The sequence below is a fragment of the Balaenoptera physalus genome, assembly GCF_965194825.1.
Source record: "Balaenoptera physalus genome assembly, chromosome: 4".
In the NCBI taxonomy this organism is placed as follows: Eukaryota; Metazoa; Chordata; class Mammalia; order Artiodactyla; family Balaenopteridae; genus Balaenoptera; species Balaenoptera physalus.
Genome location: NC_138891.1, coordinates 52,356,020 through 52,380,576, shown reverse-complemented (window position 1 = coordinate 52,380,576; position 24,557 = coordinate 52,356,020). Strand labels below are relative to the sequence as shown.

The following is a 24,557-nucleotide window of genomic DNA, read 5'->3' as shown; positions in this document are numbered from 1 at the left end:
CTGTCCACATGAACTACTTAGTAAATCACTTGTGTATTTCTCAATTCCTTGTTTTATAAAACCGTAGGAAAAAACTTCCTTCATTATCATTGAAATAGGAATTCTGAAATCCTGGGTGGATCCAGCAGTTTATCTGGAGGGCCCTAGCAAAGAACTATCTTGTTTCAGTCTTACCACATGAAGTAACTTGCCAAATGATGAAGTAACTAAATTTATGCTTTGAGAGGTCACATGTATTGAAACAAGTATGGACTTATTCATATTTGTAATCATTTACCCTAATGTTTTGACATGTTTTTACTGTCTCCAGTGAATTATGGAATTTAGTCCAAATAGATTTCTCAACAACTGGATCAGAACATAAGTACTCAGGGGAATACCAAGATCTTTCTCTAATTCACCCCTCATATCCCAAAATGAAGCACTATTAGAGACTCATTGCTCTTGTTTTTTTTTTAATTAATTTTATTGGAGTATAGTTGTTTTACAGTGTTGTGTTAGTTTCTACTGTACAGCAAAGTCAATCAGCTATACGTATACATTTATCCCCTCTTTTTTGGATTTCCTTCCCATTTAGGTCACCACAGAGCACTGAGTAGAGTTCCCTGTGCTATACAGTAGGTTCTCATTAGTTATCTATTTTATACATAGTATCAATAGTGTATATATGTCAATCCCAGTCTCCCAATTCATCCCACCACCCCCCTTTCCCCTTGGTATCCATACATTTGTTCTCTACGTCTGTGTCTCTATTTCTGCTTTGCAAATAAGATCCTCTATACCATTTTTCTAGATTCCACATATATGCATTAATATACAATATTTGTTTTTCTCTTTCTGACTTACTTCACTCTTCTTCTTTTTATCTTCTTATTTTTCTATTGCTCTTCTGTGATATAGAGTAGGTCTGCAGTGGCACAAACCTATTTTTTTTTTTAACACTTTTTTTAAAAAGTTAATTAATTAACTAATTAATTTTTGGCTGTGTTGGGTGTTCGTTGCTGAACAAGGGCTTTCTCTAGTTGCCACAAGCAGGGGTTACTCTTCATTATGGCAGGCGGGCTTAGCTGCTCCATGGCATGTGGGATCTTCTTGGACCAGGGCTCAAACCCGTGTCACCTGCATTGGCAGGCAGAGTCTTAACCACTGCACCACCAGGGAAGTCCCAGCACCAACCTATTCTTTCTTCAGCCTTCCCTGCCCTGCCCCATGTGCTGCTCTCACATTGGCCTTGACTACTCAGCCATTATGCCCCAGCTCCATGCCCTTCCCCCAACCTAATGAGAATTTTACATCTCGGGGAAGAAGGCTGTCCTTTTGAAAGCTTTTCCTCTGTTAAAGATATTTCAGCCACCTCGGAAGCACAGGGAATGCTTTTTTCTGAAGGCACATCTCCCCTCTCTGAATTAACTGTCTAAACTGAAAGTCAACCTTGATTTAAGGGTGGACAATAAATTGTTTTACATACATGATGGTCTACCTCGTTGCAGGTGAAAATGGACCGATGACAAGAGGTTTGGAAAACTGTGAGGGAAAGCAGAGTGCAGAGCTAAAATGGCATGGAAATATATACTGCCGTATTGTTTTACTGATGTGTATGTTTGTAGTATTTAGTGTATGTTTATGATTGCAAAAGCAATACAAAATTACCACAGCTATTTGGAAAACAAAGTCACAAAGGTGAATGTAAAATAATCCATAGTTCCACAGCCAGAGATAAATACATGTTAATCATGTTAATTCATGATGTATATCAATCCAGTCACTAAAAGGACATGTCCTGTTCACAGTTTTGTTATGATTTTTTTCTCTAATCAGTATGTTGTGATGTTTTTCACATCATTAAGTGTTCTTTTACTACATGATTCTTTATTGCTGTATCTGGTCTAAAATCAGATCTAACATAGTATCTTTAATATATATTTAAGTTGAACTACATAAAATTGCCATTTTTGCAAGTCATTATAGTTGAATATCATCAACTTTAGGTGTCTCAACCTAATATTTTACTCTTCCTGGATTCCTAGTTTATTTCCAATTTTTTATTTAATAAATATTGATGCAATGGATATTTTGCAGATAAATCTTTTGCAAAACTATGACTGTTTTCTTAGGATAAATTCCTAGTAATGAAATTGCTAGATCAAGATGGATGAACATTTTTTGACCTTTGATAGGTGTTGCCAACTCTTCCTCTAGATAGTGCTGATTTTGTAATTTCTTTGGCATTCTCACTGCTTTTTTTTTTTAAGCTATTATGTTATTGTGTTCAGCTAATCCTCATACAAATATTGTGAAATCATGTGACTATTAGTCACCTTCCCAGCATAGTCTTCTAGTTTAAATTTTAGGAAACAATAGTTTTGCGTTTGTAATTCCTTAGTTAATGTAGGTGTGAGGATAAAGCTTGCTCAAATCCAGTCACTCAGCTGTTTAGTTCATGAGAGCCTAGTTAAAGAACTGGAAAACTGCCCTACCTTCCCTTCAAGTCACTTTCTGTAGACTGTATTGCTGGGTATGATTCTAAGCACAGGGTCCAATGCTTAATTTATGGTTATCAGGTTAACCTGCACTGGAAGATGCAGAAACCATACTTTTGGCTTGTTTCTTGGATGTCTTAAATGGAGAGTAATGATACAGTGAAGGAAGGCTGAGCGGGACATGGTGTGAGGACACGTGTGCACACATATATGTGTATGAGTGTATATCAGGGAATCCTGAAGTTCATTCTTCTATAGGTAACAATTGATTGGGTATAAAGGAAAGATGTTATTCTCTCTAAAGTACCAAGTTCTAAAAAAATTTTTTTGAACTGTGAACCTGCCATAGTTGGTCAAAATCTTGGGTGACGAAACCTGTGTCTAAAAGGTTCTTGCTTTAAAACTTCATGGCAGTTTGGAAATTATAGTAAGAGACTTAAGGGACATGGTTGTACTTGACTTGAAAAATGTTATAAAAAGCATTCTTACTGTGTGGACATCCAGACAATTTAGAATCAGCATCTTTGTAAAGAAAGGAAATCAAAAGCAATTTCTCTTCCGCATGTTGTCTGGGTTAGTGGTACTTTAGTTGCCACTTGTGGAGATTTCTGAAATCCTTTTCTACACCACTCACATAACTTATCAGCCCCAAACGTCTTATTTTGCCCTTGGACCTTATCTAGTAATTGCAAGTTTTATAGCTTCCAGTTGATTTGCAGGAAATTGCTTTTTGGAGACAAGAAAAACTGTTATGATCTTTAGACTCAAATTAAACTACATAAGTTTGAAAGAGTCACTTTACTGCAATAGATACCTTACAACCTGATACAGTATTTATCTATATAATCTACTCATACAGAAAATAGACAATATGCACATGGAGTTACCCGGTCACACAAAGGAATTAGTCAACAGAGTCTTTCTCCTTTCCTAGAATAGGCTAACTCACATTAGATATTTTTCTGATAAATATGTTTTTAACATCATCTGTACCTCTCTCCCAACAAGCTGTGCATTTGTAAATCTGAAATAAAAGATGAGTGACAGCTCTGATCATCAAAGCAGAAGCAGAATTTATATCTTAAAGTTGGTTAAACCATCACTGAGATGATAATTATCAAGTCAGTAAAGGTTTTTAAAAACTGCAATATTGAGATTGGATTGGTACTCTTATGCCATGCTGGTGAGACTGTGAATTAGTATAACCTTTCTGAAAATAACTTCACAATATGCTTTAATAATTTCACTTAAAATTTTTATATCTCTTAACCTAGTAGTTCTGCTGTGAGGCAATTTGGTACAGGGGGAAAGATTCATGAATAAATGAAACATTCACAATATTATTTTAGTTGTAGTATTTGGAAGCAATCCAAATGTTGTTAGAGAAATGGATAAAAATTAAATCATATGATAGAATATTATATAATAAAAATGATGTCTTCAAATAGCTTTATAAAATGGAAAATAAAAATATTAAGTGGGTAAAACAAAATATACTATATACATATTATTATATATTATACATACATATATTGTATATACATAAATCTTTTCCTACATTGTTAATTCCTTATCATAATTTTGTTACTATAGACTTAAATGAACAGGAAAAAAGTCTTGAAGGAAATATACCAAAGAAACAAAAACAAAAGACCTATGGCAAGTACAGTTACTGATTATTGCTTTCTGTTTTACATTTTTTGCCTGTTCTAATTCCTTTAAAAAGAATATATATTAAATTTCATAAAATAAAGGTTATAAGAGAAAAAAAATGGAGAACAAAAGGAAGAAAGAAAGGGAGGAAGGGAGGGAGAGATGGAGGGATGGAAGGAGGGAGGAAGGAAATATTGATTTCAGAGTGGTTTGGAAGAAAATATCTTTTTAAAGAAAATTATATTCTGGAAAAGAAAAAAACATGAAAATTTTGGTTGAGCTGCTAAATGTGGCAATACAGATATGATTATTTCTCCTTTTCAAACTGTTTCACGGTATGAGGAGGAAAGGCACGTGAATTTAAATGACATGAGAACCAATAGATGGACTTTGGTTCCTGGAGTTTACAAACAAAAGATAATGGGGGCAAATATAGTGCCAGTGTTTTTTCTTAACTTCAGTAACAAGATATCAGCTATCTTGAACATAGTCAAGTCTCTTCCCTTTAATGAGGCCCTTCCCTACCTGGCCATGTGAATGCCTGTCACATGGATTCATCTACTTACACTATCTTGGCTTGGTATTTCTCTTTCTAAATGTCATGGTTTATATTTTTCTGTGTCTGTTACTTAGCACTATCTACCTTACCAGTTGCTTCATTGATGCTAACAAAGGAGTGGATGTTAGTCCTGATTCTTGCAAAACCAGAAACTGATTCTGGATAACTTAGTAAGAAAAGGGAATCATTGAAAGAGTCTGGGTTGCTGAGAGCATTGGAGGGAAGGCCAAAGATCCAGATCCCAGCAAAACCCAGGGAAGAACGTACAGCCAAGACCTTTTCACAGGAACTGCCTCGTAGGACATCATCTCTATGGTTGTCACTGTGGATACACACTGCTGGCCAACTCTGATCTCAGCATTGCTGCACTGCAGGACTCTTCCACCCCTGGCCGCTGGAATCTAGACTCCATGGCTATAGCCACAGTGACTGATAGCTGTCTGAGCCTACCTTGAGAGTCAAGAACTGGTAGAGGCATCTGCTCAGCTGCTCTAGCTGCCAGGGCCAGGCTTCTGTAGCCAGAGTTGAAGCCTGAGCTCTCACTATTGTTGACAGCCCCCTCAAATAAGAAGGGTGTTTGGATAGTGGGCAGACAAAATATCAACCGTCCATTGCGAACCGTGATCATGATGAACACAGACCGTAGCTTTTGCTTTTGTAAAATAATATTGTCTGACTTAAGAAGGTATGAAAAAGATACACAAGGATGTGGTGGTTGGATCATCAGAGTATTAGAAAGAGAGTGGAGGGGCAACATCCTCCTGATGGGCAGGGATCCAGAACCCTTGCACCTGGTCACAAACGTTGTGTGAAGAGAAAAATGATGTGGATTAAGAATATACACAAACTGACTGGGAATATCAAATGGCTTAGCTAGTTGTTAGGAACCTGGAAGAAGCAAGAATGTAAAGTCAAGAACGAAGTCCAGAGAAGAAGCACGTGGATGGATCTGTGGGAGGATGAGGATCTTTGTGCCATGGGTTAATGTCCACCAGAGAGCATCCACCACAGAAGAAGCACTAAACAAACAAGTGGACAAGATGACTGAGCCAGTAAATGTCAGCCAGCAAGTGTCTCAGCCACCCCAGCTGTGCAATGGGCTCATGAAGGGAGTAGCCTTGATGGCAGAGAGGGAGTTATGCATGTGCCCAAATGCACGGACTCTCTTCCATCAAACAGACCACTGCTGAATATCCATCCTGTTAACACAGAGATGAATGCTGAGCCCCTGACCTGGCACCATTTCTTGAAGGGGACCACCAGTCACTTGGTGGCAAGTTGATCACATCATTTTTGCTTATGATATTTCAATCAGCAGCACCACTCAAGGACTAATCCACCAACACGGGATCCCATATAATATCACCTCAGACCAAAGATCCCCGTTATAGCACAGGGGGTGAATTGGGTGACCCTACCACATAATGCTCCATCCAGAAGGTGCTGACCACTAACAGGGTGGTAGGATGGCTTCTTGAGCCACCAACTTGGAGGTGACACCCCCCACAATGACGAGGCACTAAACTTCAAGGTGCAATATATACCCTAAGTCAATGGCCAGTATGTGATGCTGAACTCAACAAGTAGAATACACTAGTCTGGGAAACAAGGGGTAGAAGTAGGAAAGGTCCCACTTAACATCACTTCCAGACTCACTTGGGAAATTTATACTTCCTATTCCTGAAACTTTAGTCTCTGTGGGTCTGAATGTCCTGATTCCCAAAAGGAGGTCAATTATACCATTCACATAGTAAGAGTACCACTAAATTTAAAGCTACAGCTGTGCCCTGGTCATTTTAGGCTTCTTTCACCAATGGAGCAGCTGGCACAAAAAGAGTTAGCACGCTGGCAGGAGTAAGTGACTGATACTCCTGAGGAGGCGGAGTTTTTTTTTTTTTGCACAACTTTCAGGAAGCCTTGTTATTTATTTATTTATTTTTGACTGTGTATTTTTGGCTGTGCTGGGTCTTCGTTTCTGTGCGAGGGCTTTCTCTAGTTGCGGCAAGCGGGGGCCACTCTTCATTGCAGTGCCCGGGCCTCTCACTATCGCGGCCTCTCTTGTTGCGGAGCACAGGCTCCAGACGCGCAGGCTCAGTAGTTGTGGCTCACGGGCCCAGTTGCTCCGCGGCATGTGGGATCTTCCCAGACCAGGGCTCGAACCCGTGTCCCCTGCATTGGCAGGCGGATTCTCAACCACTGCGCCACCAGGGAAGCCCGGAGGCGGAGTTTATACTACATGATGGGAATACATTTGGCTCTCAGGTGTTCCACTGGGGCATATGTGAGCACTCCATGCCCAGGTTTAGCTGTATGTGGGCAAGGACAGCAGCCACATCTTGTTTTGGCCATAGTCACCAGTGACTCAGATCACCCCAGAGATGCTGGTCTGGGACACTTAACCAGACCAGCCTAAGTACTAATAGACAGGGATGGTAATCTAACATCAGTGGGGGAGGAAGGTAATTGAGCATCAGTTACTGCCCCGGGACCAACCGCAACAGTGGGTACTATAGTCCGTCCCACCAAATTTTTTTGTAAATTTCCCCAGGAATTGTGATCAGTGAGGGTCCTGAAGAATCTATGCCTAGACAGAGTGAACTTAATATAAGGATCAAGTGGATTTGACCAATAAGTGGGGAGGACAGACTGGGTGCTATTGACGTCTCATTCAGAGCCCCTCTGTGGAGCTGGTGCGCCAGCTGCCTTATTGGCTGCTCAGTCTTCAGAGCATTTTCTTTAGCCAATAGGAGCTGCCTCAAGAAGCTATGCCCTCCCACCCCTCCTCTCCATAGGAGCAGTGTGAAACCAGTGGCTGACCAACACACAGTACAAAAAGGCAGTCCCCTTGTCTTAGTGTGAGATAAACGATGTGGTGAAATTCATGTTCCAGAGCTCCTCTTGGGATCAGCTCAAAGCTAGGCCCCTGCTGAGGCCTCATCCTTGCCTAGCTTTCCTCTCCTGTTCTATCCTGCATGGTCAGGGCAACCTCCCTGCCCCAACCCCGAGGACACACCCTCAATAAATCCCTTGCCCAAGAATCCCCATCTCAAGCTCTTCTTCTAGGGTGACCCCAAACAGTCACCATTAAACATCACTTTAAAAATACTTTCTTATTACAAAGAATTGGATGTCTCAGGTGGCACTTTAATTGTACTTCTATAAAAAGATGCTTGTCACCAATTAAAACTGGTATATTTGCATCATATTTTCTCCATTTTAAAATTTTTCCAGGGTGTGCTTCTTGGAAAACAAGTTTCTCAGGATAATTTGCCACTCAAGAAAGAAAAAAATTGGTAAAAGATTTTGTGTTAAATGGCAGATTTGTGTTCAAATCCTAATTCAGCCACTAATCATTAGTTAGGATCATCACTTAACTTTTCTGATTCCAAGTTTCTTACACATAAAATTGATTAGCATGTGACTCATAACTGCATTGCAAGAATTAAATAATAGAATGCATAAAAGTGCCAGGCACAAAGTAATCTTCAATCAGTCATAACAAGTAAATAAATAAAAATAAGTGCCTTGGGTTGCAGGGGCAAGAGAGAGGACTGTTTACTATTCTTGACCACAGAAACCTTTTTCTTTTTATTTATGACCCAGAGAAGATCCATGAGTTGCATTTTACAAAATGCTGATTTGGTGAAATTGAACCATGCTTACTCATCACCAAGTGGAGAGTATTATCTAAGGAATCTGAACTGGGTAAACAGTTAAGCAAGATGACTTCGGGCAAATATCCCTATTGACAATCCAGAGATCTCTGCGTTAAAAAAAAAAAAAAGAGAGAGAGAGAGTCATTATTTTAATTCTAAGAAAATTTGCATCTGCCTTGCTAATATTTTCCAAATCAACATCAGTTTTTCTCCTTGACCACATGATATTCTGGCAAAAATACTCTTGACATTTGTTTACTTAATAACATTTTATGTGTTGGCTTGAAAAACTGCAGTCCTCCTGCATCTCAGGTCTGGGTGACCCTACTTTTACAGCATCTCTTGAACTCCTGAGAGGAATCCCAGAAGGAATGAGGAGGTACGACTGTCAGACAGAAGGGTTTGGCCCAAGATTCAACCTCGGGAAAAGCAGTTAGCCAGAGCCAAAAACAGTCAGGTCAAGGTGCTTGTGCTTTGTTTAGTAGAGAAAGGACACCTCAGACAGAATATTTTTACAGAATTAAGACAATAAAACATTTAGAAGAATAATGAGTAATTTTTTAAAAAGGAGATTCAATATATATTGTATTCATTTCTTAAGGCTGCCATAACAAAACATCCCAGACTGGGTGGCTTAAACAACAGAATTTTATATTTATATGTAAATTTGTATTCTCATAGTTCTGGAGGCTAGACATCCAAGATATTAGCAGGCTTGGTGTCTCCTGAGGCCTCTCTCCTTGGCTTGCAGATGGCTGCCTTCTCATTGTGTCTTCACATGGCCTTTTCTCTGTGTGTGCCCATCCCTGGGGTTTCTTCCTTTTCTTTTAAGGACACCAGGCATATTGGATTAGGGCTCCATTCTTATAAGCTTCATTTAACTTTAATTACCTCCTTAAAGCTCCCATCTCCAAAATAGTCACTTTCTAAGGTACTGGAGATTAGGTTTCAACATACAATTTTGGTAGGAACACAATTCACTCCATAACAGGTATTAATTTAGATCAAATGTATTTTTTGACATACTGCCAAAAATTCTATCTCCTAAAAAATATTTATTAACCTTGAACTCAGACTATGAATATTTCCTTCCGTGGTGTACTGCAAGGCATGATTTCCCTCTCTGCACTCCAAGGAAAATGCTATCTGCCTTTGGAATAATCATTTAGGAGAGAGTGCATCTCCTCTCTCACAAAGCCTTCCCCCAAGTGCTATAAGGGTCAGATTTATACATTTCTATGTGGAGGAAGAGCCGATCTGGAGTCTGGAAATCAGAATTCTAATCATGGTTTTACCTCTATCTAGTTGGATAATCTAAGGAAAATTACCTCGCCTCTTTAGGACAAGGCAAATTCACCCTGCAGCATTCACTTGGGAAAGAGGTTCCCTTTCAGCCTTTTTTGCTTAGGTTCAAAATACGTCAAAGATCATTTGTGCATTACTGTTTTCATGCAGTTCCTTTGTCATCATAGCTAACATTTGGATGGCATACAAAGTAGCAAACGGATCACTTTGGCAAGAGTCCAGAGTCTCTCATTAAACAAGATAAACAACTTAATATAGACTCTGATTTCAAGGGAGAGAAGAAGAGAACACAAAGATTTTTTTTTTTTAATTGGCACAAATGTTGTGGGTTATTTTTCCACTTCCTAACTAAATGTTTCTTTAAAGAAGAGAGTATCTCTTCCAAGTTTTGTTTTGTTTTGTTTTGTTTTTTTCCCTGAACCAGTCACTTTGCAGATTATCTGGGGGTTGTTGTTGATGGTGGTGGTGGTGGGTTTTTTTTCTTTTGTTTTTTTAATCTTAAACAATGAACATTTATTTCTCACAGTTCTGGAGGCTGGGAAGTCCAAGATCAAGGGCCTGGCTGACTGGTGTCTGGTGAGGGTGTTCTTCCTGGTTTGCAGACAGACATCCCCTTGCTGTGTCCTCACATAGTACAGAGAAAGATCATCTTTCTCGTGTCTCTTCCTTTTTTTGGTTGAAGTATAGTTGATTTACAATATTGTGTTTCAGGTGTACAGCAAAGTGATTCAGTTATATCAATACATATATATTTTTTCTGATTCTTTTCCATTATACATTATTATAAGATATTGAATATAGTTCCCTGTACTATACAGTAAATCCTTATCGTATATCTATTTTGTATATAGTGGTGTGCATCTGTTAATCCCATACTCCTAATTTATCCCTCCCCACCTCTTTCCCCTTTGGTAGCCACAAGTTTGTTTTCTACATTTGTGAGTCTGTTTCTGTTTTGTATATTCACTTGTAAAATTTTTTAGATTCCACATATAAGTGATATCACACAATATTTGTCTTTCTCTCTCTGACTTATTTCACTTAGTATGATAATCTCTAGGTCCATCCATGTTGCCGAAAATGGCATTATTTCGTTCTTTTTTTATGGCTGAGTAATATTCCATTGTGTATATGTACCACATCTTCTTTAACCATTCTTCTGTTGATGGACACTTAGGTTGCTTCCATGTCTTGGCTATTGTGAGTAGTGGTGCAATGAACATTGGCATGCATGTATCTTTTCAAATTAGAAAATTCATCTTTTCTGGATATATGCCCAGGGGTGAGATTGCTGGATCATATGGTAACTCTTTTTAGTTTTTTAAGGAACCTCCATATTGTTCTCTATAGGGGCTGCACCAATTTACTTTCCCACCAACAGTGTAGGAGGGTTCCCTTTTCTCCACACCCTCTCCAGGATTCGTTATTTGTAGACTGTTTAATGATGGTCATTCTGACTGGTGCGAGGTGGCACCTCACTGTAGTTTTGATTTGCATTTATCGAATAATTAGGAATGTTGAGCATCTTTTAATGTGCCTGTTGGCCATCTGTATGTCTTCTTTGGAGAAATATCTATTTAGCTCTTCTGCCCATTTTTTAATTGGGTTGTTTGGTTTTTTTGACTTTAAGTTGTATGAGCTGTTTGTATATTTTGGAAATTAAGCCCTTGTTGTTTGCATCATTTGCAAATATTTTCTCTCATTCCGTAGATTTTCTTTTCATTTTGTTTATGGTTTCCTTTGCTGTTCATTTAAGATTTTTCTTATTTTTTGAGGAAGGCCTGTGTGGCTAGGAACACCCCTCTTAGGACTGCTTTTACTGCATCCCATAGATTTTGTATGGTTGTGTTTTCATTGTTGTTTGTCTTGAGGTGTCTTCTGATTTCCTCATTGACCCATTGGTTTTTTAGTAGCATGTTGTTTAGTCTCCATGTAATTTTTTTTTTTTTTCATTTTTCTTTCTGTGGTGGATTTCTAGTTTCACACTGTTGTGGTCAGAAAAGATGCTTGATATAATTTCTATCCTCTCAAATTTGTTGAGGCTTGTTTTGTGTCCTAGTATGTGGTCTATCCTAGAGAATGTTCTATGTGTGCTTGAAAAGAATGTGTATTCTGAGTTTTTTGGATGTAGTGTCCTGTAGATATCAATTAAGTCCAACTGTTCTATTTTTCATTTAGGATCTCTGTTGCCTTATTGATTTTCTGTCTGGAAGCTCTGTCCATTGATGTCAGCGGGATATTAAAGTCTCCTCCTACTATTATTGTATTCATGTCAATTTCTCACTTTATGTCTGTTAGTATTTGTTTTATGCAATTAGGTACTCCTATATTTGGTGCATATATGTTAGCGAGTATAATATCCTCTTCTTATATTGACCCCTTTATCATTATATGGTATCCTTCTTTATCTTTCTTTATGGCCTTTGTTTTAAAGTCTATTTTGTCTGATACATGTATTGCTACCCCTGCTTTCTTGTCATTTCCATTTGCATGAAACATATTTTTCCATCCTCTCACTTTCAATCTATGTGTGTCTTTCACCCTAAAGAGGGTCTCTTGTAGGCAGCATAGTGTAGGTTCTTGTTTTAGCATCCAATCTGCCACTCTGTCTTTTGATCAGAGCGTTTAGTCCATTGACATTTCAAGTAATTATTGATAAGTATGTACTTATTACCATTTTAAACCTTGTTTTCCAGTTGATTTTATAGTTCTTTGTTGCTTTCTTCTTTGTGTTTTTCCTTTTGTGGTTTGATGGTTTTCTTTTGTATTATGCTTGAGTTTCTTTGTTTTTAAATTTATTTATTTAATTAATTAATTTTTGGCTGCATTGAGTCTTTGCTGCACGGGCTTAGTAGTTGTGGCATGCGGGCTCAGTAGTTGTGGCTCACAGGCTCTAAAGCGCAGGCTCAGTAGTTGTGGTGCATGGGCTCAGTTGCTCCACGGCATGTGGGATCTTCCCAGACCAGGGCTCGAACCCGGGTCCCCTGCGTTGGCAGACGGATTCTTAACCACTGCATCACCAGGGAAGCCTGAGTTCCTTTCTTTTTGATTTTTGTGAATCTATTGTATGTTTTTGATTTGTGGTTACCCTGGTTTTCAAGTATGTGAACCCATAACTATATCTACTTGCTTTAGACTGATAGTCGTATAAGTTCAAGCACATTCTCAGAGATCTACGTTTTCTCACTCTCCTCCACCACATTTTGTGATTTTGATGTCCTATTTTATATCTTCATGTTTATCCTTTTGCTGTTCATTGTAGTTATAATTGCTTTCAGAAAAAAATTTAATTGTTTTTTAATCTGTGTACTGGCTTATTTAAGTGATCGTCAATCCTTTTGTATATTTGCCTTTCCTATTGTGATTTGCCCTTTCCTATAGATTCTTGCTTCTTTTCTATTTAGAGGGGATCTTTCAATATTTCTTTTAGTTTAGGTTTAATATTGCTGTATTCTTTTAGTTTTTGCTTGTCTGAGAAATTCTTTCTCTCTTTTTCTATTCTAAATGATAATCTTGCTGGGTAAAGTGTCCTAGGTTGCATGTTTTTCCCTTTCAGTACTTTGACTATATATTGCCACTCCCTTCTGGCCTTCAGTGTTTCTGTAGAGAAATCAGCTGATAGCCTTATGGGAGTTCCCTTGTAATTAACTGTTTTCCTCTTGCTGCCTTTAGCATCCTCTTTATATCTTTAACCTTTGACATTTTAATTATAATATATCTTGGTGTAGGTCTGTTTGGGTTTATCTTGTTTGGGACCCTCTGTGCTTCCTGTACCTGGGTATCTGTTTCCTTCTTTAGGTTTGGGAATTTTTCAGCCATAATTTCTTCAAATACATTTTTGATCCCCTTTTATCTTCTCCTTCTGGAATCCCTATTATGTGTAGGTTGGCATGCTTTTTTAAAAATTGAGGCATAGTTGATATATAATATTATATTTATAAGTTTCAGGAGGTTATCTGTGTTTTGACAGCCTTCTTATGGGCAGGGTATAGAGAGAGGTGTTGTATGGCAATTCATCAAATATTAGAACCTAAAAAAGGGCCTTCATTTTTTATAAAGGACAAAAACACAAAAACCTGATGTCCTGAAAATTTGCTGACCAAATCCAGATATAGTCAAATATAGTACTAGGTCATTGCCATGTCTCCCCAGCTAAAGTATGTGCTATTTCCATCGGAGACAGTAATACATGCTTCTTTACGTTTCCTTTAAGCCCCAGGCAACTGCTGGGCGCATGTAATACTCTATAAATACTTGTATCTCAACAGTGCCATTATTCTAAAATGGTGGTAGAGGCTAAGAGCATTAAAATCCTCAAAAAAAGGACAGGTATTAATTTAATAACCCTCAGAACCATGTAAAATTATTTTTAAAAATTAGTATAGTTTGGCAAAATAATTGCTAAATCCAGTGGTATCACGAAGAAAAGCAACCATGTTATTATACACCGTACTGTGATATAGAATATAATAAATCTTTTAGATCTAGAGAGAACCATAGGGATGATCTAGTACCAACTCCTAATTTTGAAGTTAAGAAAACCAAAGAAAAGACAAGAATATCCAAGACTCTGTTGAAGAAGGTGAGAGGGCTTCTTATAGAAGACAGTGTAGCATTCCCATCGCAATAGGCAAATAGATCAATGAACAAAACTGGGAACTCAAAAGACCTATGCATGTATAGATGCTCAATATGTGACAGAGTTAGTATTTAAGATGGACAGGAAAAGGGTGGATTTATCAATAAAAGATTGTGGGACAGTTGGCTATCCGTATGGAAGGGACCGGGATATACTACCACACTCCATACCAAAATAAAGAAAAAAAAAAATCAATTCCAGGTGATTGAAAGCATAAGTGTTAAGACCTAAATAAATGGAGTTGTTTTTTTTTTTAATTACCTTTAATGGCTTTTTTTTTTTTTTTTTAAATTTTGGCTGTGTTGGGTCTTCGTTTCTGTGCGAGGGCTTTCTCTAGTTGCGGCAAGCGGGGGCCACTCTTCATCGCTGTGCGTGGGCCTCTCACTGTCGTGGCCTCTCTTGTTGAGGAGCACAGGCTCCAGACGCGCAGGCTCAGTGGTTGTGGCTCACAGGCCTAGTAGCTCTGCGTCATGTGGGATCTTCCCGGACCAGGGCTCGAACCTGCGTCCCCTGCATTGGCAGGCAGATTCTCAACCACTGCGCCACCAAGGAAGCCCCCTAAATGGAGTTTTATACCATATTCATAACTTGGAGTAGGAAAGGATTTCTTAAACAAGACATAAAGCACAAGCCATAATGGAATAGATTAATAAATTTTACTATATAAAAATTGACTATCTGCTTATCAAAATACATCATTTAGAGAGTGCAAAGAAAATCCACAAAAAATACCAGAAGATATCTGCAACATATACAAACAACAAAAGACATGAATCCTGAATACATGAAGAGTTTTCATGAACTGTTAAGAGTAAAATAATCCAATAGAAAAAGAATGTTAAAAAAATTTGAACAGTTACTGCATAGAAGATGGATCGCTAAATGAACAATAACATATCAAGAGATCCTAAGTGTTATTATAAGGAAATGCAAATTTGCCATAATAGCTTCCCATTATACACCAAACAGACTGATAAAATCTTCTACAATACCAAGTGTTGGTGAACATGCAGTTTGGCAGGAACTCTTTTACTGCAGATAGAATTACCAATTGGTACTAACATTTGGAAACTTTCCCTATCAAAGTGACATGAACATAACCTACAATCCAGGTAAGTGGGTGTGTGCATTAGGGCACATGTATAAGAATGTTCGTGGCAGCACTATCAAAAAAGTAAGAAACCACCCAAAAGCCTTTTAACAGTTAAGTGGATAAATTGTGGAATATTTATATAATGGAATATTTAAAAGCAATGAGAATTTTAACAAACTGCAGCTTCATATATCACCATGAATGAATCTTAAACATAATAAGATTGAGTGAAAGAAGCAAGTCACAAAAGAACATTTACTATATGATCCCATGTACATAGAATTCAGGCAGTAAAACTATATATTTTTTAAAGCAAGAAACTAAGGCTCACAAAAGTCAAGATAGTTCTTTTCTCTGGGAGCAATGAGAGTACACAGGGAGTGTCCAAGTTACTAGACAAGGTAATTTATAGAAAAATGCTTAATACCCAGAAGACTTACTTATATGAGAAATAGTCTCCTACATCTTTCTACAAACTATCTGCACAATGGGAGAAAAGACAACATTTCTGGGAAAACAACTAAGACTGGGAATCCATCCAATTATTTAAAACTACTGATCAAATCCAAATTGACAAACACTTTTTTAATAGAAATGATTTTGAAGTTAAAACATTATATTAAATGGAATCATAAACTAAAGGTATTTTGTGGAGAAATGCAAATGAGAAAAATTATTAATACCAAGTTGCTCTTTTTTCCTAACATCCTTCCGCAATGTTGCTCTCTCTCTCTCATTGCTGAGGGCAAAGCTGACATGGTCTTGGTTCATTCCTTTCCTTTATCCTCCTTCGTTTCTTATTTGGTCAACATATAAGATTACATTCAATAAGTTTGGAAAGGACCTTAACACCACCAATAACCCTTGTCTTTGAAGAATGGAGAAACAAGCTGATTAGCTCAGTTATAAATACACTTTCCAACAAAAACAAACGTGTGTCCCACTTCTTGTTTAGCAGGGATTATTTTTGTTTCATAAAACGTAGTTTTATGACATCCAATTTTTTTCAGCTTTATTAAGAAATAATTGACATACTTCACTGTATAAATTTAAGGCATACAGCATGATGGTTTGACTTACATATACTGTAAAATGATTACCGTAATAGGTTCTGCTAACATACATCTTGTCATATAGATACAAAGAAAAGAAAAGAAAGGGAAAAAGAAAAAAGGAAAAAAATTTTCTCCTTGTGATGAGAACTCTTAGAATTTACTCTCTTGACAATTTTCCTATTTATCATACAGCAGTGTTAGCTGTAGTCATCATGTTGCACATTTCTTCCCTAGTACTTATTTATCCTATAACTGGAAGTTTATACTTTTTAACTACCTTCTCCCAATTCCCCCTCCCCACACCCTCCTCCTCTGGTAACCACAAATCTGATCTCAATTCTCTATGAGCTTTTTTTTTTTTAAGATTCCACATATATGTGAGATCATACAGTATTTTTCTTTCTATATATGACATTCAATTTTAATTAAAATAGAAATTTATTAAAGTGGATTGATCAATTCTAAAAATAATGTGGATAAAATATAGACCTTTTATGTTGTTTTTAAAAGAAATTAGCATTTATGCATTCATAAGTGAAACAAAATATAGTAATACCTTGGTATGTTTTACTCCTTGATACAGTTTGTACAGAACATGATTTTCTTCCACTAAACATGTAGGGTAAATTGACCATTTCTGTCTGTATGAAGGCGAGAATATTGAATAATCTCCTCTGAACTGAAAAGGGACTTTGAGACTGAAAAATGAAGCGGGCAACTACATAAAGTGCAATTATGAAGTTTATTGTGGGTAACTTACATACAGGCAGGATCAGGTAGAAGATGGTCCAGAAGCATTCAAAACTGCACTCCATGCCTCTGAAAGGGATACGGGGGGATTCAAAGGGGCCAAAGCTAAAGATAGAATCTAACTACCAGTGAGAGTCAGAAGCACCAACACGAAATGGGGGTTTTTCCTCCCACCCTGGGCTGTCTCATAACCATTAATCATCTGCGTCAGCTATAGGTATTTTTCCAGTTTTCATATCAGATGAAAGCAAAGGTAAAAGTTGATAGGCAACTTCCCTGTGGGCGCATTCCTTGTGACTAGGCTAAAGCTGTCATGCAAAGAGGGAGGGGGTAGGACTTTGGGCCTAATGTGGAGCTAACAAAATGGGGTTGTCACCCATACATATCCCAGGGAGCTGAAAGGTCTCTGTTTTAACCTATTTCTAGTCTTGTTCCAAAACACCTGATGTGTGTCAAAGATGTTTATCAGTTACACCTCAAAGGAAACTCAAGAGTCAACTGCCCTGAATGGTTCCAACCTAACTGAAAGAGCAGTTCCTATGCAGAGGAAACCTGCAAGTCTCCTCAAGGGGCCCTTGCTTCATTATCATGTTAAGATCTCTGACCAAAGCGGGGACTTGTACTTTTCTAGGCACAATGAGTGCTGGGTGCAAGGGAGCCTGAGGGACTGAGATGCCCCCAGCTGTTTATGGAAACCTCTGCCCTTTTCCTCAGTTTCGGATGATGCATGTGCCTCTCAACCCTTAGAAGTCCCCCACTTCCCTCCCTTCGGGGAGAAGATGTCTAAGCTGTCTTTAGAGCACAAGCTCTCCCTTCTCCATCCTTGATCAATGAATACATTTTCCGCTCCGCTTTGTTGAAGCTGGTCTCGTTTAACTGGCATGAGCTACTCCAGGCAAGGGAAGGACCCAGCTGGGGTCCACATGATCCAAGAGGGCCAGTAACAGAGTCAGTGTGGTTCAGCCACATACTGTCTTTCCAGACACTGCATTCTTCAGTAATGGCATAGTCTTGATATTGCCAGAAGAAATGGATTTTTCCTGTCTTTAGAGCTATTTTACTACTATACCTAGAAACTTTTTGATTTTACAATCACTGTATTATGGGCATGGGTGATATGTTCATCATATTCCAGTGGTATTGGAAATCAACATACTTCTTTTTAAAGGAACTCATTCATCTATTATTAAAAGAAGATGACGGAAAAGTAATAAAAATCACTCTTAGCTATTACGGAAATTTACTCCAATTTCTTTCATTGAGAGATTAACTATTGGTTTGGCCACAAAGTTCATTCGGTTTTTCCCCATAAGCTAGCTCTAGTAGCGCTTAGCTGTCTTTAACTTCATTTGAACCAATTTTGTTAGATTGTATTGTGACAACTGTCATATCAGCATGCAATTTTTAAAAACTTATCAAAATTGGTGAATTTTTGTATAGCCATTTTAATATTGAAGATGGAAGGAAAAAAGCAGCATTTTGGGCATATTATGCTTTATTATTTCAGGAAAGATAAAAACGCAACTGAAACACAAAAAAAGATTTGTGCAGTATATGGAGAAGGTGCTGTGACCAATCAGATGTGTCAAAAGTGGTTTGCGAAGTTTCATGCTGGAGATTTCTCACTGGAAATCGATGCTCCACGGTCAGGTAGACCAGTTGAAGTTCATAGCGATCAAATTGAGACATTAATTGAGAGGAAGTGGGAAATAGCTGACATACTCAAAACATCCAAATCAAGCATTGAAAATCATTTGCACCAGCTTGGTTATGTGAATCGCTTTGATGTTTGTGTTCCACATAAGTTAAGCGCAAAAAACCTTCTTGACCATATTTCTACATGCGATTCTCTACTTAAACGTAATGAAAATGTTGCGTTTTTAAAACAAATTGTGACGGGTGATGAGAAGTCGATACTGTACAATAATGTGGCACAGAAGAGATCGTGGGGCAAGTGAAATGGACCACCAACAACCACACCAAACGCTGGTCTTCATCCAAAGAAGGTGATGTTGTGAATACGGTGGGATTGGAAGGGAGTCCTCTATTATGAGCTTTCTCTGGAAAACCAAACAATGAATTCCAAGAAGTACTGCTCCCAATTAGACCAACTGAAAGCAGCACTCGACGAAAAGCGTCCAGAATTAATCAACAGAAAATGCAGACTCTTCCATCAGGATAATGCAAGACCACATGTTTCTTTGATGACCAGGCAAAAACTGTCACAGCTTGGCTGGGAAGTTCTGATTCATCCACTGTATTCACCAGACATTGCACCTTCGGGTTTCCATTTATTTCGGTCTTTACAAAATTCTCTTAATGGAAAAAGTTTCAGTTCCCTGGAAGACTGTAAAAGGCACCTGGAAAAGTTCTTTGCTCAAAAAGATAAAAAGTTTTGGGAAGATGGAATTATGAAGTTGCCTGAAAAAAGGCAGAAGGTAGTGGAACAAAACAGTAAATACATTGTTCAATAAAGTTCTTGGTGAAAATGAAAAATGTGTCTTTTATTTTTACTTGAAAACAGAAGGAACTTTTTTGGCCAACCCAATACACCTCGGTCTGGAAAAGACTCAGACACAACCTTGCCATTTTGTTTTACCTCTACTTTACTGTGGAGCCTCCTGCTACTATCACAAATATGACTGCTAACCACCTGACTTGCATTATGACTTTCCTGGGCCCCAGGTACTTTTGCTTTCCCAGGCTCCTTATTCTATTAAAAAAATATTATGGTTTATGACTACATTGGTAAAAAGACAATTATAAGCCAGGTTGGATTCATTATTATTACATTTATATTTTTCCTTCTGATTCTAAAAGAAATTAAAGTTAAAACATTTTCCTGGGCCCCTAAAAGTTTTGTGGTCCTTAGGCACTGTGCCTGCTGTGATTGGTAGCTAAGTCAGCCCTGCTAAAAGCAGCCAGTCCTTGTAAGTGCAGGCATTGTGTTAACTCAGTTACATGCTTTGTCTTATTTAACCTCCACACAAATCATATGACATAAATGTTAGTGCTATTCCCACTTTACAGATGAGAAAACCACAGCCTAAAGAAGTCCCAGAGGAAGTAACCACAGTGCCCTGAATCAAATCCAGGCCCTCCTTTTTAGGAAGCCCAAGGCCTTTATCACTACACCAGAGGACCTTCCAGGGATTGAAAGCTCAATAGTTTACTAACCCAGAGAGTGACCTGGCTAGACCAATAGTGAGGCACAAAATAAGCTGTTTCTTCACTTCTGAGATCAACCTCTATGCCAACTTCTTCACCAGCTATAAAACCCTGCAATAACAAAACACAGACTGACTACCAGTGATTCAGATACTGGATATGATTCAAGTGCGATCAACCTGGCTTTTCACACACCAGAAGTCTTCCTTGAGAGACAAAGCCTAGAGTTGCTGGATTTTAAAATAATCTTAGAATTGTTACTATCCTACGAATAAATTCTCCTCAGGCATCCTAAATTAAATTCACTTTGGAAAACAAAAGACATTTTCAATGTATAGTCATCAGATTCCAGATATCCCTCTTCCCATCCCCCCATGGAAGTTCTCTGCCTCATTTTTTGCGAAGTGATCCAGGTCAAGAAGAGAAACAGATCCCTGTGCAGAGCTGTAGAGCTACCTGGCAGGAAACATCAGAGTGGTGTCCAGGAAAAAGGAAAGAAAAGAAACCTATTAGGACATAATAAATTGGCTTCCATAACCCAAAGGAAATGAGACCGTGATCCATTTCAGTCAAGGGGCAAGCAAAATAACTCAGCCTGAGTCTCCACAGGTACATCTGACAGAATGATTAACCTTGGTCCCAATCGGACATAGTGACCTCCATTAGTTAGATAATGGAGGTGCAAACAGATCATGCGCCTTTATTTCCTGGCCAATTACACAGCCCTATTTTCCTCTGTTCAGTAGAAGTGACCTAAAAGCCTTTGAGGCACAAGTCAACAAGGTGTCTGGATACAACAGCCCTTCAAAATGTATTCTATTCTCTGTGGAGAAAATATCCTACAGCCAAAGGCTGCCGTTTTACAGACCGGCAAAGATTGTTTATCTAGACTCTTGAATGCAAAGAGGAAGCCTATTTCCTTACTGGCATTTGCAGTGGAATTTCCTCTTTCAGACAACAATGGATGTAGTCCACTAGGCAGAATACATTGTGGGTGGGGCTCTTTCTATGGTGGACTCTGTATTTTCATTTCCATAGCTTTGTGAGTTTGAAAGTCAAACAGGACTTATAATTTGGTTACTTTTTAAGGTAAAATATTATTTTTTAGTTAAAATTCTATCTGTGAATGTCTGTGAAGACAAGAAAAAATTGGGACAGGGTAGTTCCCCACAGATGACCAAGTGTTCTTTCCTGGAGAAAGAAGAAAGTTTGCAAAACCCACTGAAACATAGCAAGAGCCTTGGTGAATGTGAAAAACATTATAAACAGTGCCAGCTTTATACTCAGTGCCAGCTTAATGCTGAGATCAGCACCAGAGGTCTCTGCCCTCAAGCGTCTCACAGCCTGTCTGGCAGCTGTCTGAGGCTTGGTTCTGCCTTCCCATGACAGAACAGAAAAGGGGCAGGGACTAACTTATTGAGAAACCAGGCTAGCCCCAGACCTCCTTTCCCATATATATATGCTTATCGCCTGCTTAAAAACAGACTTCCTGGCCTTAGATTCTCCACCAGCTTTGCCTGGGACACTGCCCAGTTGTGGTATCTGGGACCTGGTGTAGGCTGAACTGTCATATGGGATACATTATGGAAACCCCTCACCCTCTCCAGAACCATTTGCTTTGCCTGATCGACCTTTTAGGCCTGCCCTCCAGGGCCAGGGCCTGCCAATTAGGCACACCTCCTCCAGGAAGCCCTCTAGGCATCCACACATGCCCACTTCCTTCCAGCACCAATGCCACAGCATGGGGCTCCTGCCAGTCCCTTTGTCTCTCTCTCTTTCTTTTCATCCCTTCATACAAACATGTACTGCTTACTTACTACGTGCTAAGAACTCATAGCACTGGGAACCAAAGACACCAGGATGGGCCTCTGACAAGGAGACAACCTTGTGAGGGAGTCCAACCCATAATAAATTTTAAATGCAATAAAGCGTCACAGGTTCCTTGAAAACAAAGGGACAAAGAACAAAGCTAGGAAGTGTATATTCTACAAGTATGGGGAGGAGGATAGAAAACTGTTCCTCCAACAGTATGGAGGTTCCTTAAAAAGCTAAAAACAGAGCTACCATATGATCCTGCAATCCCACTCCTGGGCATACATCTGGAGAAAAACATGACCTGAAAGGATACATGCTCCTCAATGTTCATTGCAGCCCTGTTCACAATAGCCAAGACATGGAAGCAACCTAAATGTCCAGTGACAAATGAATGGATAAAGAAGATGTGGTATATATGTGTGTATATATATACATAAATATATATATATATATAATGGAATATTACTCAGCCATTAAAAAGAATGAAATAATGCCATTTACAGCAACATGGATGGACCTAGAGATTGTCATACTGAGTGAAGTAAGTCAGGCAGAGAAAGACAAATATGTATAATATCGCTTATATGCAGAATCTAAAAAAAAAGATGCAATGAACTTAATTACAAAACAGAAACAGACTCACAGACTTAGAGAACAAACTTATGGTTATGGGGTGGGAGTGGGAGTGGGGAGGGATAGTCAAGGAGTTTGGGATTGACATGTACAAGCTGCTATATTTAAAATGGATAACCAACAAGGACCTACTGTATAGCACAGGGAACTCTGCTCAATATTCTGTAACAACCTAAATGGGAAAAGAATTAGAAAAAAAACCAGATACATGTATATGTATAACTGAATCACTTTGCTGTACACCTGAAATTAACACAACCCTGCTAAGCACCTATATTCCAATGTAAAATAAAGAGTTAAAAAAAAAGAACTGTTCCCCCAGGAGTTTACACTTGCATGGCCTTCTCCCTCTTCCAACAAGTAAACTTCTTGGTCCTTGTTTATCAGCCTCTCAGGATTAGACTTAACTGACCCTGTCAGTCTTCTGAGCAGCAGGGCTAATGGCAAAAAGCCCGGAGGAAGGAGAAGAAGCCACTCGTATCTCATTTGCATCCTCGGGCCTACCCTGAATACCACACAACTGTTAGAACCCCAGCTTTACAGGGAGAAATTTCAATCAGAGAGGTTAACTGGCCTGCCCAAGAGCACACAGATCTCCTTCTGAAATGCATGACCAAACACACCTCAACAGTCTTACAGGGCTACTTGATCTTTTCCTACTCTCCAGTCTGTGGCTCTTCTGCTCTGAAATGGGGAAAGAAGACAGCTGCAGCCAGGGGAGCAGGGGCATGGCCAGGTTCAACTTTCCGACAGGAGTGAGAGCGTAGGGTCTAGGGCTGGGGCCTGCACGCTGTGTGGGTAGGGAAGGGCAAGCACAGAACTACTTCCTCAGGTCTTGATGGTTTCACTTTCACACTGTTTCTGATTGTATCTCTTTAAACATACATTACTATTTAACAAGCAGCACGTTTCTTTAAAATCAGTGTGAAGGGGCCACTTCTGGATGCTGTGCTTAGGGAGAGTCGCTGTGCTTCCTGCTCCCTAATGCCCTCTCCAATCTGAGTTCATCTCCACTTCTGCTTTTTGCAGAGGCGCTGGAAGTCCTCACGTCACCCAGCACAGCTCATGAGGGCTACCTGGAGGACCGAGCCATACCCTAACCCTCTATTGGCAGTAGCCCCCTTCTATCTGAGAAGGCCTTTCTTTCTGTTTGATATACCAGTTGGTGATGTTCGTTTATTATTTCCACTTAAAAAGAAGCCGCCTTATTCATCCACCCAGCTACTTACCCAAGATTCATTGCTAGGAAAACTGTAGCTCCCAGGTTGCCCAGAATGGTCCTGGTTTATGCTTTTGGTCCCAGCATAGTTATAAATGGTACCATCTTTTACCACCAAAAACAACCCAGTTTGGTAGATAAATTATTTGGTCACCCTATGTATTGAGTATGTAATATGATCACTGTAATAGATCCTAATGATGCAATGATACATAAAACAAGTTTTCTCCCTCCTGGGATCTCACAAACTCAAGAACCTGATCTCTAGCATGTACAGGGACCTCTGAGCGGGTATTGTCATTGATGGCTCACCCCAACCTTTCTTTCCTTCTTGGTGCCTCAGCCCCAGTTACTCAGTGTCTCTGTGGTATTCTCTCACCCACTTGGCTTCCAAGCCTTTCTCCCTCAGTGTCCCACAAGAACCCACACACCTTTCAGTGTCTCATGGGGACATTCCTGTGTGGTCCTTCCATGTCCTACATGGGCCTGTGTGCCTGTCCATTACCCACATGGGTGTCATTCTGTGTTCCAC

The 24,557-nt window shown here is 39.0% G+C and overlaps 1 long non-coding RNA gene across 1 annotated transcript in view; it reads right to left on the bottom strand.

Moving 5' to 3' along the window:
• Positions 1-22,498, bottom strand: part of LOC309659383 — a 51,223-nt gene extending 28,725 nt beyond the window's left edge. Inside the window, exon 1 of the long non-coding RNA XR_014262765.1 lies at positions 14,554-22,498. This is a non-coding gene — a long non-coding RNA (uncharacterized lncRNA). The remainder of the gene's footprint in view (positions 1-14,553) is intronic.
• Positions 22,499-24,557: the final 2,059 nt, after the last annotated feature.